The sequence below is a fragment of the Pseudonaja textilis genome, chromosome 4, assembly GCF_049901715.1.
Source record: "Pseudonaja textilis isolate UNSWEBS1 chromosome 4, rPseTex1.2, whole genome shotgun sequence".
Lineage (NCBI taxonomy): Eukaryota > Metazoa > Chordata > Lepidosauria > Squamata > Elapidae > Pseudonaja > Pseudonaja textilis.
In genome coordinates, this window is record NC_141993.1 from 67,057,789 (window position 1) to 67,075,864 (window position 18,076).

The following is an 18,076-nucleotide window of genomic DNA, read 5'->3' on the forward strand; positions in this document are numbered from 1 at the left end:
AAATAAATGAATTTATAACTTAGAGGTGGTGCATTTATATTGAGATTTTAGGGGGAAAACCAATTTATAGAAGAAGCATCTTTTTTTAATTAGAATTTAAGATGAAATATACAAATGTGACAATTAAAAGTATTACAGTATAATGATTATAAAGTTATCAAATAATGAGATAAATATTTGGAATATACAATAAAATAGAAAAAGTATAAAAGCACTGTTAAGATAAGGAATTGGATATAAAAATTGAATATGTAACCCTGGTCATATTTGTACGTGAAACCTGTAATCATGCTGTTCACTAAAAAGAGATGTTAAAATATGGAAAACTGAATAAAACTTGTTTTTTTTAAAAAAGACTCCAAGGTAGGTCATCAGAGTTTATAAATTTGCTGAAAAAAGACCATCAGAAAATTGATTACCTGTTTAACATAATTTTATATAAATTGTATCCAAAGATTCCAAAGTTATATCAAGCCATAATCAATAGAAGGAAACATCACATTTCATTGGCACTGATTTGCTATTTACAGATTGAAATACTGCTTCATTATTTTATTGATTAAATACATATCTATTTTGCTGCAGTTTATACAATCTATCAAAAAATAAAAATCTATCACAATTACAACAATAATAGAGTAGGAACATTGTCAAAAACCACCAATAGCAAATAAACAGTACATAACAAGAAAGATAAGTTTAATCAGTGAATAATAAAGAAAAAGATGACATCAGTTAGAAACAGAAGAAAAGTCCTCCAAGATAATTCGGTTTTTAACATCTATCTAAAAAAACAGAAAGAGAGGGATTAGTTCTACCTCTATTGGGAAGTAGTTATAATTCCTCTGAACCTTTCACTAATGTACTATAAGGTTTTTTTTTTTCACTAGAAGTATCCTAGATAGGTCAAACCAACTCTGTTTGGAGAAGATAATCCTGTAGGTACCCTGGAAAAATGGCAAAAACTATTAAGATATTGGATTTCTATACAGTAAACTAGATTCTTGTCATGTTTTTTTCCCTATTGTATTGCCCCATGCTCAGCCCAGCCCAGCTCAGCCCAACCCCCCAAAATTACATTTTCTCTTTGGAGTTACTTATATTTTCATAGCAGTTTCAGGATAACTAAGTGAAGATCACAGCAATTGATAGTAAATATTATTTCGCTTCATATGGTGAATACATTAAATGAACTTAAAGACAACTTGTTTGTTTTGCATTTTCCTTTGTTCGTCATATACTAGTTGACCAGATTTTGAAGGAAAAAAATGGGCACATTAATCTATGTCTTTTAGTCAATCTTAACTCCTAACTTGGACAAAATCTGCAGATATTTTTGACAACTTTTTCAACAATGATTTGTCCTTGCCTTCTTCCTCCTAGAGGTTGAGAGAAACTGCCCACAGTCACCCAGCTGGCTTTATGCCTATGACAGGACTAGATCTCACAGTCTCCCAGTTTCTACCCTCAGTTTCTACCCTAGCCTTTAACAACTACATCAAACTATCTCTCTGTATAACTGTTTTTATTAATTAATGTGCAAAAGTGCTCAGGCAGGCAGAATTTAACTGGATTGCAAAAATGTTAATGATCATTATATGACAATAGATACACTAATAACTAGGTCTTCCTCTAAACTAGTGGCCAACTGGAGTTTTGCAATCCCAAATACTGTTCCTATATACAATGACTTATGATTCATATTATAACTTGTTTGAGCCTGCTAATGTTACTGCTATCAGCCATCTGGGGATCTTGAAATCTTGAATTTTTTTCCTGATTTGGGAGTATATTTAAAATGACTGTCTAGATTACATTGTCATGTTGTTTATGAGCATATACTAAATATATGTGATGGTACGTATCATTTAAGGTAATTTGCACCAATATAGCTTAGTTGTTTTAAGATGCATTGGTAAAAAAAAATTGCACAGAGAGGGTAGCATGTCCTGCTAAGACCATGATACTTTATAATAGAGAGATAAGAGAAGTTGCAAAATTGCAATGCATGGTGATAACACAAGCATTTGTGGGGTGGGGGAAACTATTGTTTGCTTGGTAACTCTGCTACATTTTCTAGTTGCATCTTGACAAGTAAATGGCCCTACTGGGTGTTTTACAATTGGCACAGAATAGGATATAATCACATTTTCATTATATTGCTATGGAAATTTCCAGAGCTTGCTCATTTCTAATAAATATTGTTGGAAACACTGGCTGGAAAAATGTACTTAGGATATTTATAGTCATAGGCAGTGAATGTGAATTTAAAATATGTATTCTCTTGGACATATAACACTCTTCTTAGATAAGAGGCAGCTCTAACAATAGAACTAATGTGCCATGTGGAATAAGTCTCTATGTAGCCCAACAAAGAACAAAAGCCTTTGTCATTCCTCTGAAAAAAATGTTGTTTAAGAAAGAATGATTGATTATTGATTATATGCCATCAAGTCATTGTCAAATCATAACAACAATATAGATGATTTTCTCCATGATGATCTGTCCTTAATGTTATTTCAAATCTTCCAGATGTGCACTTATCCCCACTGTAGCTGAGTCTATCCACTTTGCTGCTGTTCTTGTCCTCTTTCTCTTTCCTTTCACATTTTCCAGCTTTAGACCTTTCTCAAGAGATCTGGGTCTTCATATAATGTTTCTGAAAGAGAATAATTTGAGTTTGGTCACGTGTGCCCTAAGTGGGTTCTCCTAAGGACTGATTTGTTCAATAACCCATTTCTTTGGTATTCCCAAAAGTCTTCTCCAACACAAAAGTTCAACAGTGTCACTTCCTATTCTATTTATTATAAAATTCATAGTTAGGATAATATTAGTCTTAAAGTGAAAGAATTTCAGAATAATAGCCCCATATAAAATGAATAAAGCAATCAATGAACCAAAAGACTAGTCACACTAAAGAAATGTGTCCGAGAAAAGTGAAACAAGTCACTCATGTGAAGACTTGAAAAGGGAACACATGAAAAGGGAGAGATACTTCCTTCCTATTATAGTATAAATGATATTCCATAATGACTTGCATGCAGGGGTGGGATATGACAGGGTTAACTACCGGTTTGGGATTTACAAGCTTCCCTGCACTCTGGGAGCCACGCACCTGTAAATCGTCATCAGCACGCTGCGTGCAAAGAAGCAACCTTTGAAACAGCCCTCTGTTCCTGCTTTTTTTTAACTGCAGCTGTGCCTCGTTTGTTGAAAAATCAGGAAATAAAGATCAGGTAACAGCCCGGGTGGGCAGGTGGGCAAAAACATCAGCAGACATAGAACCAGTTCTACGTCTGCTGCTCTTCAGAGCTACCGGTTCTACAGAGGTGGACAGAACTGGTAGAAACCCACCCCTGCTTGCATGTGCTCACTACAGTATTCTTGCTGCCTGATCTAACCCTGTGTTTTAGAAAAGCTAACCATCCCAGATTGTGCAGTCACCTATCTTTACTACACAATTTGCTACATTTTTATAAAAGAATACCATTTAGGATTTCTAGTACTCCCAAGATGTTCCAAAGGAGTATGTATGCAGCTGGTGAGAATTTGAATTTTCAGGATTAATTTAAGATGAACCTGTCCAAAGACTTGCCCAAAGTTCTAGCAAGTTTAAAAGCTGCAAATTGAAAACTAAACACAAAAAAATGCCTATCGCTAAAAAAAATACCACATATATCAGTGTCATTGCATAAATTAACATGAAGTGAGTCCTCACTGAAAGAAAGTTGAAGTATTTTAGGAATTAATATCCTCTACCCCCAACATCTGTTGTTGATTTAAAGAAATTCAAGGCTATGGTGCAATGCTTTGGAATATCTTGTATGACATCCTGCACCCTTTAAATGAACTTCTTAGAGTAACTGTATTGAGCAACAAGAACTATTTGGCAATGGGAAAAAGTTGCTTTCATGGAATAGAATAATTCCTAATGAAAATTCTGATATTGAAACTCTTTATCAGTGTAGTATTGTCAGTTGTGGCAACACCTATAAAAGAATTAAAATTCGTATTCATAAAATATTGCCAAAGCTAATAGAACATTTATAAATCCACGAATACCACATGTTCAAATGGGGTGGTGCAGCAATATGAACAATTTTCTGAGTTTCTTGTTATTGCATCTGGATGCTGCAAAAAATACTGGAGAATTTGCTGGCCATGATTGAATCAAAGGCTCTTTTTTCTTAGATAAGTTTATTAGATCCTTATTATATATTTATAATAAACTAAATATTAAATAAATGTTATATTTACAAAAATATGAATATTTATTATGAAATTTTGTAAATTATTATTTATTAAATTTAGGGGGGGGCTAACTCCAGTGGACACTGGCAAGTGTAGAAAGAGGCAAAAAAAAACAACAGCAGATAAACTCATTAAATCAAACACACAAGCCAGAATAATCTCCAGGTGCTTTTAAAAAAATGAGTATGTTTAACATTTTCTTCATGTCCTCTGCTAAGCATATTGGGCTACAAGCTTGCTCCACAGTTCTTGATCCACAGCATAGCACTGCTTAAAGTATATTTCTAATTTTTATAGCTTCTCACTCAGAGGAGAGATAGGGGGTCTCAGGGCTGTCAAACTAGCAGCCCATGGGCCGGATGTGTCTTATGCAGGCCATGCCCACCCCAGCTCCATGAATGGGAAAAACAGCACGAAATTTTATGTGACAGCAATGTGACACTCCAAGTTTGACACCAATGTAATAAAGTATAATTCTAACGTATGGATAGAAAAAAATCCAAGGTAAATCCAAGGCAGAGTTCCCAAACTTTTCAGTGTTGCCAACCAGTGGTGTTTGAGAAGGGGAGATGGATCTGCACAAGTATCCAGCAAGCATGCATGTGTGCAGCTCCATCTGCACAAGCAGTGTGCACACATGCCTCTCATGCAAATTGAGTGCACATACACATGCTTACTCGCTGCTCATGCATGTGGGGATGTGCATGCATCATTTCTGCAGCCCAGTTGCAAACACCTCATGGCCTACTAGTGGGCCATGACCCAGAGGTTGGGAACCCCTGTTCCAAGGCATATCATAATCATCTTATCAAAATTTCCAAGAATAGAGTCCATGCTCATTGCCACATAGAGCACATTTGCTGTCACATATTTCAAACAATATTTGGTTGCCCTGCAAGTGAACCATCTGTGCCAGATTTGCCCTAATCTGATAGTTCTTTTATGACTTTACCAACACATACCATTGCTAGCCACCTTTGAATTTAAAACTTCGGATTGATGATAACTAAGTGTAATAGCAATTATCTACAAATAGAAAACAATATATTTAGATGCAAGAAGAACTAATATAGACATGTAATATACAGTATTTATGTCCATATGCTTTATTTCATTTTTAAAAAACGTATCATCTCTTAGTTTGGGAATTTAATTTGGAATTATTGGTTAAGCAATGTAATCATCATCAGTTATTATTATGTATATTTTTACATTTCCATGAATTTTATATTATTCTATTTTATAAAATACAACCCAAATGCTCATAATTTTTCTAATTTTTTATGAATCAATATGTCATCAAACTGACTGTTGATTATTGAACAACGCATATATTCTAATTCTGATGTTTCTCTTATTTCTTATATTTATCCAGATCCAGATCCTCTCTCACATCCTTTTGTTATTGACAAGTGTAGATTCAGAAACTCTATCCTGGCAAAAATAGGGAAATAAATAACTCAGCATGGATTAAGAAACAGATGGTCTGTTTCAAATTCTTGGTCTAAAAAGAAAACTAAAGATAAAGAACAACTTGACTAATAGAGATTTAATTACGTATGACTGCTACTTATTTAGTAAAATTACTCATGGACAGAGAGATTGGGATTAAAGAACTGCTAGATGGAAAGAAAAGGTGCTACAATGCATTTTCTCACCACCATTTCTCTGTTTCCATTCTTCTCTCCAACTCCATTGTGCTATATCAGTGCGAATCTTGAATTGAGCAAGAAGCAACAGCTGAGGGAGATGCAATAGAAAAATTACCAGCAGGGAAAAGCATTAAAAGCACACACTGTTCTCCCCTTCCTTGGCGACATCTTGGCTCTAAATCACTGCTCTTGAAACAGAAGCGTACGCCAAGAATTCCGTTACATATTCTGTTGGATAACATTCAGTTTAAGTTCTCACAGCACAGAAAAGATATACATATAATGTCATACACATATTTAAAGGTACTTTGAAATGAGCTTTAAAATAATCTTTTTTAAAATATGGTAATTTCAGTTATCTTCAAAGTCCTTATTATAACAGCTTTTGGAAGAAATGGTCAAAAATGTATCTAAAGCAATGGAAAAAATTCTTCAGTTTGCTCCTGCATTATGCAAATTTCACTTTGTGGGAGAGTGAATTCTATTTTTGTTGTTTACTTATTTCTCTTATAGTGTGAATTGTTTATAAATAAAGCATTATTGTTATTAGGGGCGATTTATCCTTCACACTCAGATGGAGATAATACAATAAACATTGGAATGATTTAACAAATGAAGTTATTTGCATCTCTAAGTGATTTATTTCCATATTTACCTCCCTCATTCACAACAGCTTCAAAATGGCTTATATAAAATATAGAAATACAAAAAAGATTTTAAAAAAATAGAATGCAAACAAAAACATGAATTAAAAATAAAATAGCAGATCAAACAGTTAAAAGAGATTTCTCATGCTGAACTCCAAGATGACTTCCTCCCAGGCTAAAAGTAAAGTCATCATATATAGAAGCTACCAGAGAAATATAGTATCTCTGATAGTCATCCGTCTATTCTCCAATTTAAAAAGTGTAAAGAGAAGTATATCTGAACATCTTAAACTTGCACCTTGTAAATGCATGATTCATACGCCTAATTAGGATAGGCACAGCAAAGATCCTGGGGACAAAAGTATGTCTATCTTATTTGTTTTCTATAGCCTTTTCAGGCATCACATATCTTTGTACAAACTTCTGCAATAATACGACTTCTGTCAAAACTAAAAATATCTGAAATCTTCTGAAATCAACACATCTTATGAAATGTCAAAGACTTTAGCCCTGAAATATTATGAAGTTGCATGCAAAAAAGCCCAAATCTTGCAAGATTTGATAATTATTCCATGTTCTGTATCCTGGGATGTTAGAAACCTGGTGCTGGCTCTTTGCAATATAAAAGGTATTCAGGTACTTGATGAGGGCTATCATAGCTTCACCTTTTATCCTGGTTTCTTGTTCTTTTTTTTCTCCTTCAGGACTTGTTTCCAGTTTCCTGATTATCAATGATTCTCTTTTTCAAATTGCTTCTAGATTTGACTACTTTTTTAAACCTCATGCCCAGAACACAATATTCAAGGTGAGCTATAACAAAAGAATTAGGTTAACTATTATTTTAAAAAATGGGATTCCCATGCAGGGCTTCCATATTCTCCTAGAGATATCCATTTTACTGATATCTGTTCCTCAACTTTATTTTGACATTTCCATATTTTATACTGTATAATACCATTGTGGAGTAGAACAAATAGAACTTCATTCCAAGTAGCTTATTTTCTTAACTTTAACAAAAAGGAAAAAGAACGGAAAGAACAAAAGGAGGAAGCAGATAATGAGAAGTAATATAGCAATAGTACTTCAAGTGATATACCACTCCATAATGCTTTATAACACTCTCTGAGTGTTTTGCAATGTCAGCATATGGCCCTCAACAATCTGGGTCCTCATTTTATTGACATTCAAAGGATGGAAGGCTTGAGCCGATCGGGATCGAACTCCTGGCTATCAGCAGAGTTAGCACGTAATACTGGATTCTAACCATTGTACCCACATGACAGAGTATCATAAAAGAAATCACAAGGTGGACACAATGATGTGACTGGTGCTTTTATGTGCACTGTGGCCCATATTAACTTTTTTTTAACCATACTTGGCAGCCATCCCTTTCTAATATAAATAAATAAATAAATAAACAGGAAATATCACTTATATATTTTTCAACCTGTCTATATTTGGTAAGTTCCACTGTTATTAATATATATTACTATCTCACTGTCTTTTAATTGTAATATGAGTATTTCAATATATTTTTAGATTACTGTTTTATATACTTCTAATGTACACTGGCCAGAATCACTTTTGTGATAAGGAAAGCTGTATAAATCTGATGACTAAATCAATGAAACAATCAGAGACTGAATCAATGAATATCTCTATGCATCTTTGTGTTTGTATATATACTGCACACTTACCCAAGAGAAAACCCACTGAAAATTTGAGATGAACCTTGTTGGATCTTACCTAGAGGATCTTCTAGGCAGTCCTCCATTTCACATGGTAGACCACTAGATCAGGGGTGGAATTCAAATTTTTTTAACAACCGGTTCTGTGGGCATGGCCTAGGTGGTGGGTGTGGCTTGGTGGTCATGTGACTGGGTGGACATGGTTTGGTGGTCATGTTATTGGCTGGGTGTGGCCAACTCAATATCACTCACATCAAGGCAGGCATCTCCTCGCCTGGCTTCTCATGACTGTGGGGATGCTGCAACAGTCGTAAGTGTGAAAAATGGTCATAAGTCACTTTTTTCAGTGCCATTGTAACTTTGAATGGTCAATCCACACAAACAAAGTACCAGCAAAGGAGGGGGAAAAAACTCCAGAGACGTTCCTGAGACAGGAAGTCTAGTCCTGCCAAGAATGTAATAAGGGTTAACGGAGAGGCAGTTTCTGTAAGCAACACCAGAATGTTTCCTTCCTGCCTTCCTTACAAGATTAGGCCAGTAATTTCTTCCACCAACCGGTTCTCCAAACTGCTTAGAATGTTAACAACTGGTTCTAGCAAATAGGTGCGAACTGGTAGAATCCCACTCCTGGACATTAAGAGTCACTGAAAGAAAAAATGTTCACTTTGAGAAATCTGTGTGTGTGATTATCAATGTTTCACTAAGCAATTGGCAAAAAAGACAGATTAGAGATAGAATGACAGTCACTCCAGTTTCTCCAACAGACTTTTGTCTAGTATTAGTTTAGCCCAGTCTTATTTACAAATAATGGATGCCCTGTTTAATTCAGCCTCAACAGAAAAATAACAGAGTGAACCAGACCAACCACAGTGAGGTGCAAGGAAACAATTACAGCAATTATTCCTGTCTTCAGGATGTGATAAAATAAAGGTTGAAGAAATTGTCAACAACTCTGCATAGTACCAATACTGGGAAAAATGCCTTAAATAATAATCAGAAAATCACTCCAGAATAAAATATAAGAGAACATATTAATTAATTGAAAACAATGTGTGTGTGTGTGTGTGTGTGTGTATTTTCAGAAGTATTCCTGCTGAAGCTCAGCACACCAAATGATTGTAGTTGGAGAATTAAAGTTCTAGAGAATCTAGTTCATTATTATTCAAATCAATGGAACATGTAAATTCTTAACATTATTTGCAACCTGCCCTTCATGTTTTCAATATATATCTGGTGAAAGTTATGGTTCTTAACAAAAAAGAATACCTGTCTGAGAAAGCTGCTTAGCTTTTTTTATGCCAAGTTATCAAGGCATCTAAAAACAGTAATAGAACATGTAGTTTATATTAAACAGAGGTCAAATTTGGGATAAGGATTTTTTCCAGTGCTGACCACTCAATCTGATCACAGTGGACCAAATGGACAAATAGTGTTTCTTGGTATGGAACAGCTTCCTATATTCTTAAAATAAATGAAAAATAATTATGATTTCAGATCATAATTAACTCACTCATTCTTAATCCTAATAAAATGCATAAGCGTCCTGCCGGATCCACTCAGTGAAAAACAGATGTGCAAGATCTTTAAAAACTTATCCTGATAATTCTTAAGGTCAGATCTGGTAAATTGAATTACAAATTAGTCAGCTACATTTTAATCTAGGATGCTACCTTATCCCATATAATTTGGGCAGTTTATGGTCCAGTGTGTTGTGCATATCTAGGAAAATGCTTTCATTCATGAATCATGGTTAAATTAATATGAATAAACATTCATATGGACATAATCTGTGGGTCTTACATAGAAGAACATTGTGAAAAATGCGTCTATGATTTTAAATTCATCTGTGATTTTTTTAAAAGAAAAAAAAACATTATAAGCCAATATTCAAAACATAGTATTACTATGTGATATAGTACCATCATACCATCATATAGTATTTTCATTTCATAGATAACAAATTAAGGCTGAATGATAGTCAGACAATGAATCTGGAGATGGTTTAAGATTGAGCACTCTAGGTCAAACCTCTGGACATTGTGTTTACCACATAGATGGTGTTGCCTGGTTTCTTTAAAAAGTTTTAAAAGCAGTTGAAGGGGGAGAAATCCAGACTCAAGTTGTAGTAAGAATATTTAAGGTTATGTTACACTGTGATTATGGAGCATAAAAAGGAAGGATTACATTTAATAGGTAAGTTGCTAACACCAAGCAATTGCTAATCTTTCAACATAGCCATGCTTTTTAGCAGCAATGATTACAGCCATTCAAACTGCCACAAGTTTCCTTGTTTTTTACCAGTTTTCTTCTAGACATTAGATATACGACTTCCTATGCATTCATATGCATTCATTCATTCATTCAATTTATGTAGCCATTCTTTATTTATTTTATTTTATTTGGTTTGTCAATTGCTTACAAGATAATAGGTATAAGTAAAAACATAGTTATGAATACATGGATACATATAAGAAAAATAAAACAATAGGACAGGGACGGTAGGCACATTGGTGCGCTTATGTAAACCCCCTACAGACCTCTTAGGAAAGGGGTGAGGTCAATAGTAGAAAGTGTAAGGTTGAAGTTTTGGGGGTTTGGGGAAGAAACCACAGAGTCAGGAAGAGTATTCCAGACATTGATCACTCTGTTGCTGAAGTCGTATTTCCTGCAATCAAGTTTGGTGCGATTAACCTTGAGTTTGTATCTATTGTTTGCTCTTGTGTTGTTATGGTTGAAGCTGAAGTATTCATTGACAGGTAGGATATTGCAAAGTATGATTTTATATACTATACTTAGATCAGACCGAAGGCGGCATAGTTCTAGGTTTTCTAGAGCTAGAATTTCATGTCTGGTGGCATAAGGTATTCTGCAACGAGTAGAGGAGTGGAGAACTCTTCTTGTGAAATATTTCTGGACTTTCTCAACTGTGTTAATATCAGATACATAATGTGGGTTCCAGACTGATGAGCTGTATTCTAGTATTGGTATAGCAAATGTTTTGTATGCTCTAGTTAGTAGTGTAATATTACCAGAGAAAAAGTTACATAAGATTAGGTTAACAACTCTTAAAGCCTTTTTGGCTATCTAGTTACAGTGGGCTCTAGCACTTAGATCATTAGAGATGAGTACTCCAAGATCCTTGACAGAGTTTGGATCCTCAACGAAGTCTTGACTATTCAGACTGTATTTTATTTTCTGATTTTTTTTTTTACCAATATGTAAGACAGAGCATTTGTTTGTCAAGATTTGAAGTTGCCATTTGTTTGACCATTCTAATAAATAGTTGAGGTCTTTTTGAAGGGTAGCAGTATTGTCGGTGGTGTTGAATAGCTTTACATCATCAGCAAAGAGGACACAGTTGCTCTTAATATGATCACAGAGGTCATTTATGTAGAGTATGAAGAAAGTTGGTCCTAGAACACTGCCTTGGGGGACACCACTGTTGACAGGTACAGAATTTGATAGGACACTCCCAATTTTGACCATTTGTTGTCTGTTTGACAGGAATGTTTCTATCCAGTTATGCAGGTGTCCAGAGATACCATAAAATTTTAGTTTTAGGAGTAATTTGTTGTGTACCACGAATCAAATGCTTTACAGAAGTCTATGTAGATTGCATCTATTGCTTTGCCCTGATCGAGTTGTGTAGTGCATATGTTTTTGCAGTGCAAGAGTTGCAAATTACAGGATAGTTCTTTTTTTCTGAAACCAAATTGTTCATTAGAGAGTAGGTTGTTTGTCTCTAAGTAGAGGATAATGGATTGGTTAATAATTGATTCCATGACTTTACCGGTGACGCAGCATAAAGAGATTGGTCTGTATTTTTCAACAAGGCTGGGGTCTCCCTTTTTCAACATGGGGATGACCGTGGCTTGTGACCAGTTTTGGCAAGGAGCTTGTCCTGAAAGATTTTACAAAAATTATGCTTAGAGGTTCAGCTATGGCAGTGGGTAGCTTTTTTAAGAAGTAGGCACATATTCTGTCTATTCTATTCCCATTCACTGATAATTATTGCTTCTTATCAGATAAAAGAAGCACTAAATAAAAACATTGCACAAGATGTATCCATGGATTAGCTGGGTATGCAAAATGATCTAGTACTGCTCAAAATTACAGCAAAATCTATTATTGAAAACCTAGAAAAAGATAACAAACATAGAAAGAGACAGACACAGGAGTGGAGGATCTAGAAGACCATCAACAGAACTGGGAGGCAGAAAGATCTGATTCAGAAGGCCATAGTTCATTCAAAGAGCTTCCTTCCACTGCTCTTCAATTCAATAAATACAAATTCAAAGGAACTTCCTAATTAATTATGCCTCATATTTTGGAGGTTTGAATTGTTTGCCTAGTCATTAAATTGTCTTAGCCAGAAACCATTTTCCATTGCATTAGAAACCAGCTCAACTACTCATCTCCATGTCAAACAGCTGTTAAATTTGATAACACTATACTATACATCCAGCGAGATGTTTTTTCAAAAGGCAACTGGGTTTTCTTTGTTTTTCCTTGAAGAGGTTTCTCTTCTCATCCAAGACAATTCTTCAGTTCTGGAGAAGTTCTGGAGAACTGAAGATTCTTGAATGAGAAATGAAACATCTTCAAGGAAAACAATGACAACCATGACCTGCATGACTGAGAATCTCCCTAGACCTTCAGTTAGTTAGGAATAGGTAAACCATCCGACAAGCTCTCTCACAGCTTAATGACAGGCAAAAATTCCAGACATGCAGATTTTGATACATCCTTTTTCCTCTTCTCTTACATGCACCCAACATGACTTTAGTCAAAAAGTGCTGATCATGCAGAGAAAGTAAAGAAAAAGAAAGTTAGCACATTCCTTTTTCATACCAGTGATATCGCTAACAAGAAATTCAACCACATCTGCAGCTTTGGATAAACATTTGCTCTTTTAATAAATACAAATTACTATTGCAAGGAGCTAGTCAAATTGTTACGAAGATGAACCTTACAATACTGACATATTTTAAAGAAGAGGAAGGTCTTTTTGTATAATTCTAATCTAATTAGTATCTTTTTGTATAATGCTCGTCAATGCTTTTTTCACACATTTGACTATTACGCCAGCTTTATATAGTGCACAAACCAGACAATTCTGCCTTCTGGAATTCATCATGTGAAAAGATATCCTTAATTTAGCCCAGTTTTCTGTAGTATCATAATGTTAGCTTTAAAGAATAGAGTAATGGTGCTTTAAATTGATAGGTAGAATCTAAACAAAATTGGACCAACAATACCTACAGTTATGACTTGAAGTAGTTGTATAGTATTGAAGTAAACAAAAAAAAGGTCTCCTAAGGGTCTTTGGGAGTCATTCTGAATGCCTTTGAATTTCTGACTTGGTAAACAGATGTGCAAGCACACAACTGCCAGACTGTTATCCATTGAATATACATGAACAGCTGCTGAGAAACATGTAACTCCTGCTTCAAGATTAAGAGAAAGCTGAAAAGGTGTACTTGCAAATGCATAATAGCAGCCATCTATCATCTCCACAACCACCGCCATCATCATAATTATTAAGTTTAGAAATAATTTAAGTGTTCATTAAAGAAACTTTATATAATATAGCCTCAAATGGGGACCAATCAGATGCCTTTTAAGCATCTCTTCCTCTACCATATATCATCCCCTCATGGATTGAATGCAATATCAAAACACAAATAGAAAAGAGCAATGGTTTGCATATCAAAGCTTGTGTCCATATTTTGGCATCATTACGATTAAGATCACCTATGAGTAGAAACCCCAATGATACTGAGACAATATCTGAAATATTTTTTCTAAATTGAGAACTAGAGTTGAATGAATCTATCCATTTACTTTTTCTTTTTAATTATATGATCTGTTCCAGAGGGAACATCTGTATTACATTGACTGAAGGTTTACAAATAGCTTTCACCTTACTGAGTTTTCAAGTACTTGTCACCAAGCAAAATTTTAAAATTCATGTTTGAGCCATATCATAGCATGTTATTTTAATATTCTCAATATAGCCAGTGGGATTTCCCATAAGATTCTTATTGTTGTTATTTTAATGCAACTCTGTATTTTCCTATGGTATTTTCTCTTTGCATTTCATTAGGTTTGAGCCCAAAACTTATTTTGCTAAGTGAAATATTTGTTTTTTACGGCCTTTCTCACCACAGTTGTTAAATGAATCACTGCAGTTAAGTTAGTAACACGGTTAAGTGAATCTGGTTTCCTCGTTGATTTTGCTTATAAGGTCACAAAAAGTAATCACATGACCCCAGCATACTGCAACCATCATAAATAGGAACCAGTCACCAAGCATCCAAATTTTGTTCACATGACCATGGAGATGCTGCAACTGTCATTTATGTGAAAAATGGTCATAAGTCACTTTTCTCAGAGCTGTTGTAACTTTAAATGGTCACTAAATGAACTGTTATGTCAATGATTACCTGTATTTGGATTTACACCACACCCTACAATAACTGTAATTTACTGAAATTATAATATTTCTTTTGGTGTTTAGCTTGAACTTTGACAATTGCATTAAATAAACAATAAAGAAATAATATCTCAGTGAAAGTTTTTTCCTACACAAAGTTCAGTTCAATGTGGTGTTTCAGTTTAAGAATTGGAGTTCAGAGGATAGAAGTTATATATATGTATTGTTTTAATTTATAATTCTTAAATATGAATGTTTGTAAACAACGTTTTTTGGAAGATTACACCAATTTGCCAAAGGTGTGCATATATTACCTTTTGACCATTATTTTTACTATATTTTCTCCCATGTACTTTTTTTTTCTTTCACTGGTAAATTACATCATGACATTTGAATAAATGAAAATTTCAAACAATTATATTCTGCTTTGCATTCCCATTTGTAAAAATGCATTGTTGGAGTAGTTTTCAAAAGGATGGTTCAAGTTAACTGGTTGCAACTACTGGAAGATAAAAATCTCTATGACATCCCTGCTTATCAGGCCACACATCAACCCCCTCCCGAACGGAGATATACGTTGTTCTATTTGTCACCCAGGGCAGATCCACTTGTCAATCTCTCAAGCTTTCCTTATTTCCAGTGATGATGATAAATCATATCATTCTCATCTTGCTGGCTCAACATCAAACCTTTACAGTGTTTTACTCTTCTATTATCTATTTTTATCATTTTTCTATTTATGATTTTTATCGACTGTTTTCTAGTATGATTTGATTGCTTATTGTACCCTATGACTATAATTAAGTGTCGTACATTATGATTCTCAACTCCTGATTTTCTTTTATGTATACTGAGAGTATTTACACCAAGACAAATTCCTTGTGTATCCAATCACACTTGGCCAATAAAGTATTCTATTCTATTCTATTCTATTCTATTCTATTCTATTCTATCACTGTAAAGATTTTGACTGGTCCTTCTTCGTTAGCAACTCTTCTTCCTAGGTCATCACAATTCCAGCAGTGTACATTTTTTAAAAAAAACCCTGTATTTAAGATTTCAATGCATTTATTCTTGCATTTACTAGAATAAATATGAATATACATACACATCTACACATACACATATACTAGTGCCAATTTTCCAGATCATAACCAAGTTCCTCAATTCATGAAGAGTCAAAGTTTAATGCTCAAACCAGAAGGAATGCCTTCCTTGTTTAGTTATAGTATGGATAATATCATTATACCATAAGAACTATGGTGGCACAGTGGTCAGAATGCAGTACTGCAGGCTACTTCTTCTGGCTGCCTACAATTTGACAGTTCGAATCTTACCAGGCTCATGATTGACTCAGCCTTCTATCCTTCTGAGGTCCGTAAAATGAGGACCCAGATTGTTCTGTTGGGGTCAATATACTGACTGTGTAAACCACTTAGAGAGGGCCGTAAAGCACTGTGAAGTCTTATTGCTATTATCTTTTCCTAGCCTCTGTCATTGCCTGGATGAGCTGAAAATGTTGCAAGAACTACTTTCTATCCATTTACACATAACTATTATATGCGCTCATAATTCATACTCCAGGGTCCAGTGATTTTGTTTCTTAACTCCATCACTCCCAGATATCCACTGCCTTTTTCAATGCATCCATCCATGAACTATCCAATTACTGTGAACCCTGTCCTTTGCTTTCCAGTCATAGTGCCAACTACTCAGTTTTATATCCTGTTACAAAAGGATTTCAAAAGACGTTGTGCATTTTTCTCATGTTTTTGACAATTTCCAAAGGATGACTGTCTTCTCACTCTGGGCTTCTCATGGACCAAAGCTGGTAAGGCTGGTGTGAATTGATAGGCTGAGGGAAATCAAGTTCCTCTTGTGGTTGATTCTGAAGTCAGGCTGAAAGACATTGCTTATTACCAGCAACCAGCTACTCTTTCTAGGTGAAGACTGGCACATTCTCAAGAGGGAAGCCTTTGAATAGATGAAATTTACAAGCAACACTAGATGAAATTTACAAGGCTACAGGCAGAGATGTGCAACTTTGTAGTGGAGGAAGCTACCACTCACACACAAACCCTCATGGTATTGTACGAAGCGGAGGAAAGGGCAGCTGACACAAGATTACAGATAGTAGTCCTCAACTTACAACATTTCATTTAGTGACTGTTTGAAATTACAATGGCACTGTAGTTACAAAGTCACTACAAGTGACTTATGACCGCTTTTCACACTTACACCATTGCAGCCTCCCCACGGTCACGTGATCAAAATTCAGCTGCCTGGAAACTGACTGATATTTATGACTGGCTGCAGTGTCCCTGGGTCCCATGATCCCCTTTGACAAGCAAAGTCAATGAGGAAACTAGATTCACTTAATAACTGGGTCACTAACTTCACAACTGCAACCATTGTGGCAAGAAAGGTCATAAAATGGGGCAAAGCCCATTTAACAAATGTTTCACTTAGCAACAGAAATCTTGGGCTCCATTGTCGTCGTCGTAAGCTGAGGGCTATATATACATTGGTGCTTCCCTTTTTCTGTGATAAGAGCCAGCAGCCATCTAAGAGGAAATTTTGTCCACCTTCTGTTCCACAGTGCAAGCAGCTCTGCTTTTCTTTAATGCCATGTCTCCCCTCAGGGATTTTACCCCCACAAACTGATTTGTGACTGCTGGTGTTCCCCGAAGTGGGTAGCATGTGCTGATGGAATCAAGCAGTGCTTTAAACTGCCCAGATTAACCCCCAGAGTCTCCTAATATGCTTTTTCAAAGCAAAAAACAAAAATCCAAGCCAAGGGTAGGGCACAACAACAACTAGGTTGCCTGATGTTGAACCCAAGGTAAGAAGGTTAAACACAAAACACAGAGCACATACATACAATGTAAGAATTTCGGCAATCAGTGAAGGGAACTAACTGTGTGTGAAATTGTCTGCAATTCACACACTCCCGGTGCAACGCCCAGACCATACTGAGCTATGCCTCAAGTAATTGTTCCCATGAGGACCTCCGTAGAGGCCCCCGAAAATGTGAACAAGCTGTTCGCTTTCTGGCAGGGGCGGGGAAATGCGGGCATTTTATCAAAGAGGAAAGCGCTACTTCCGTCGGATAAACGCAAAAAAAAAAAAAAACCCAATCACCAACCCACTGAAACTTCAGTTTCCTCACCGGTCGAAAGAACGTAAAACTTTGCAAAGGACTCTCCCTCAAACCGAGGGAATCGTTCCCCGCTTTTGGCGTCCTTCTTCTGAAAATGCAGGGCGAGGGAAGCGGGAAGGAAGCGCGCTGATGGGATACCTTGGCTTCAGGCGCTTGAGAAGGCGAAGCTAAGGCACACGCGAGTCCGTCCACGCAGCGATTTCATTACTGGTGGACTCCGTGGGGCGGGGAAGGGGATCGTG

The 18,076-nt window shown here is 35.7% G+C and overlaps 1 long non-coding RNA gene across 1 annotated transcript; it reads right to left on the bottom strand.

Annotated features, from left to right (window-relative positions):
- Window positions 1-415: 415 nt before the first annotated feature.
- On the bottom strand, window positions 416-17,982 carry LOC148125874 (uncharacterized). The gene is made up of 2 exons (XR_015743586.1): window positions 17,844-17,982; window positions 416-2,659 (listed from the first exon to the last, which is right to left on the bottom strand). It is a non-coding gene; the product is annotated as an uncharacterized LOC148125874 (long non-coding RNA).
- Window positions 17,983-18,076: the final 94 nt, after the last annotated feature.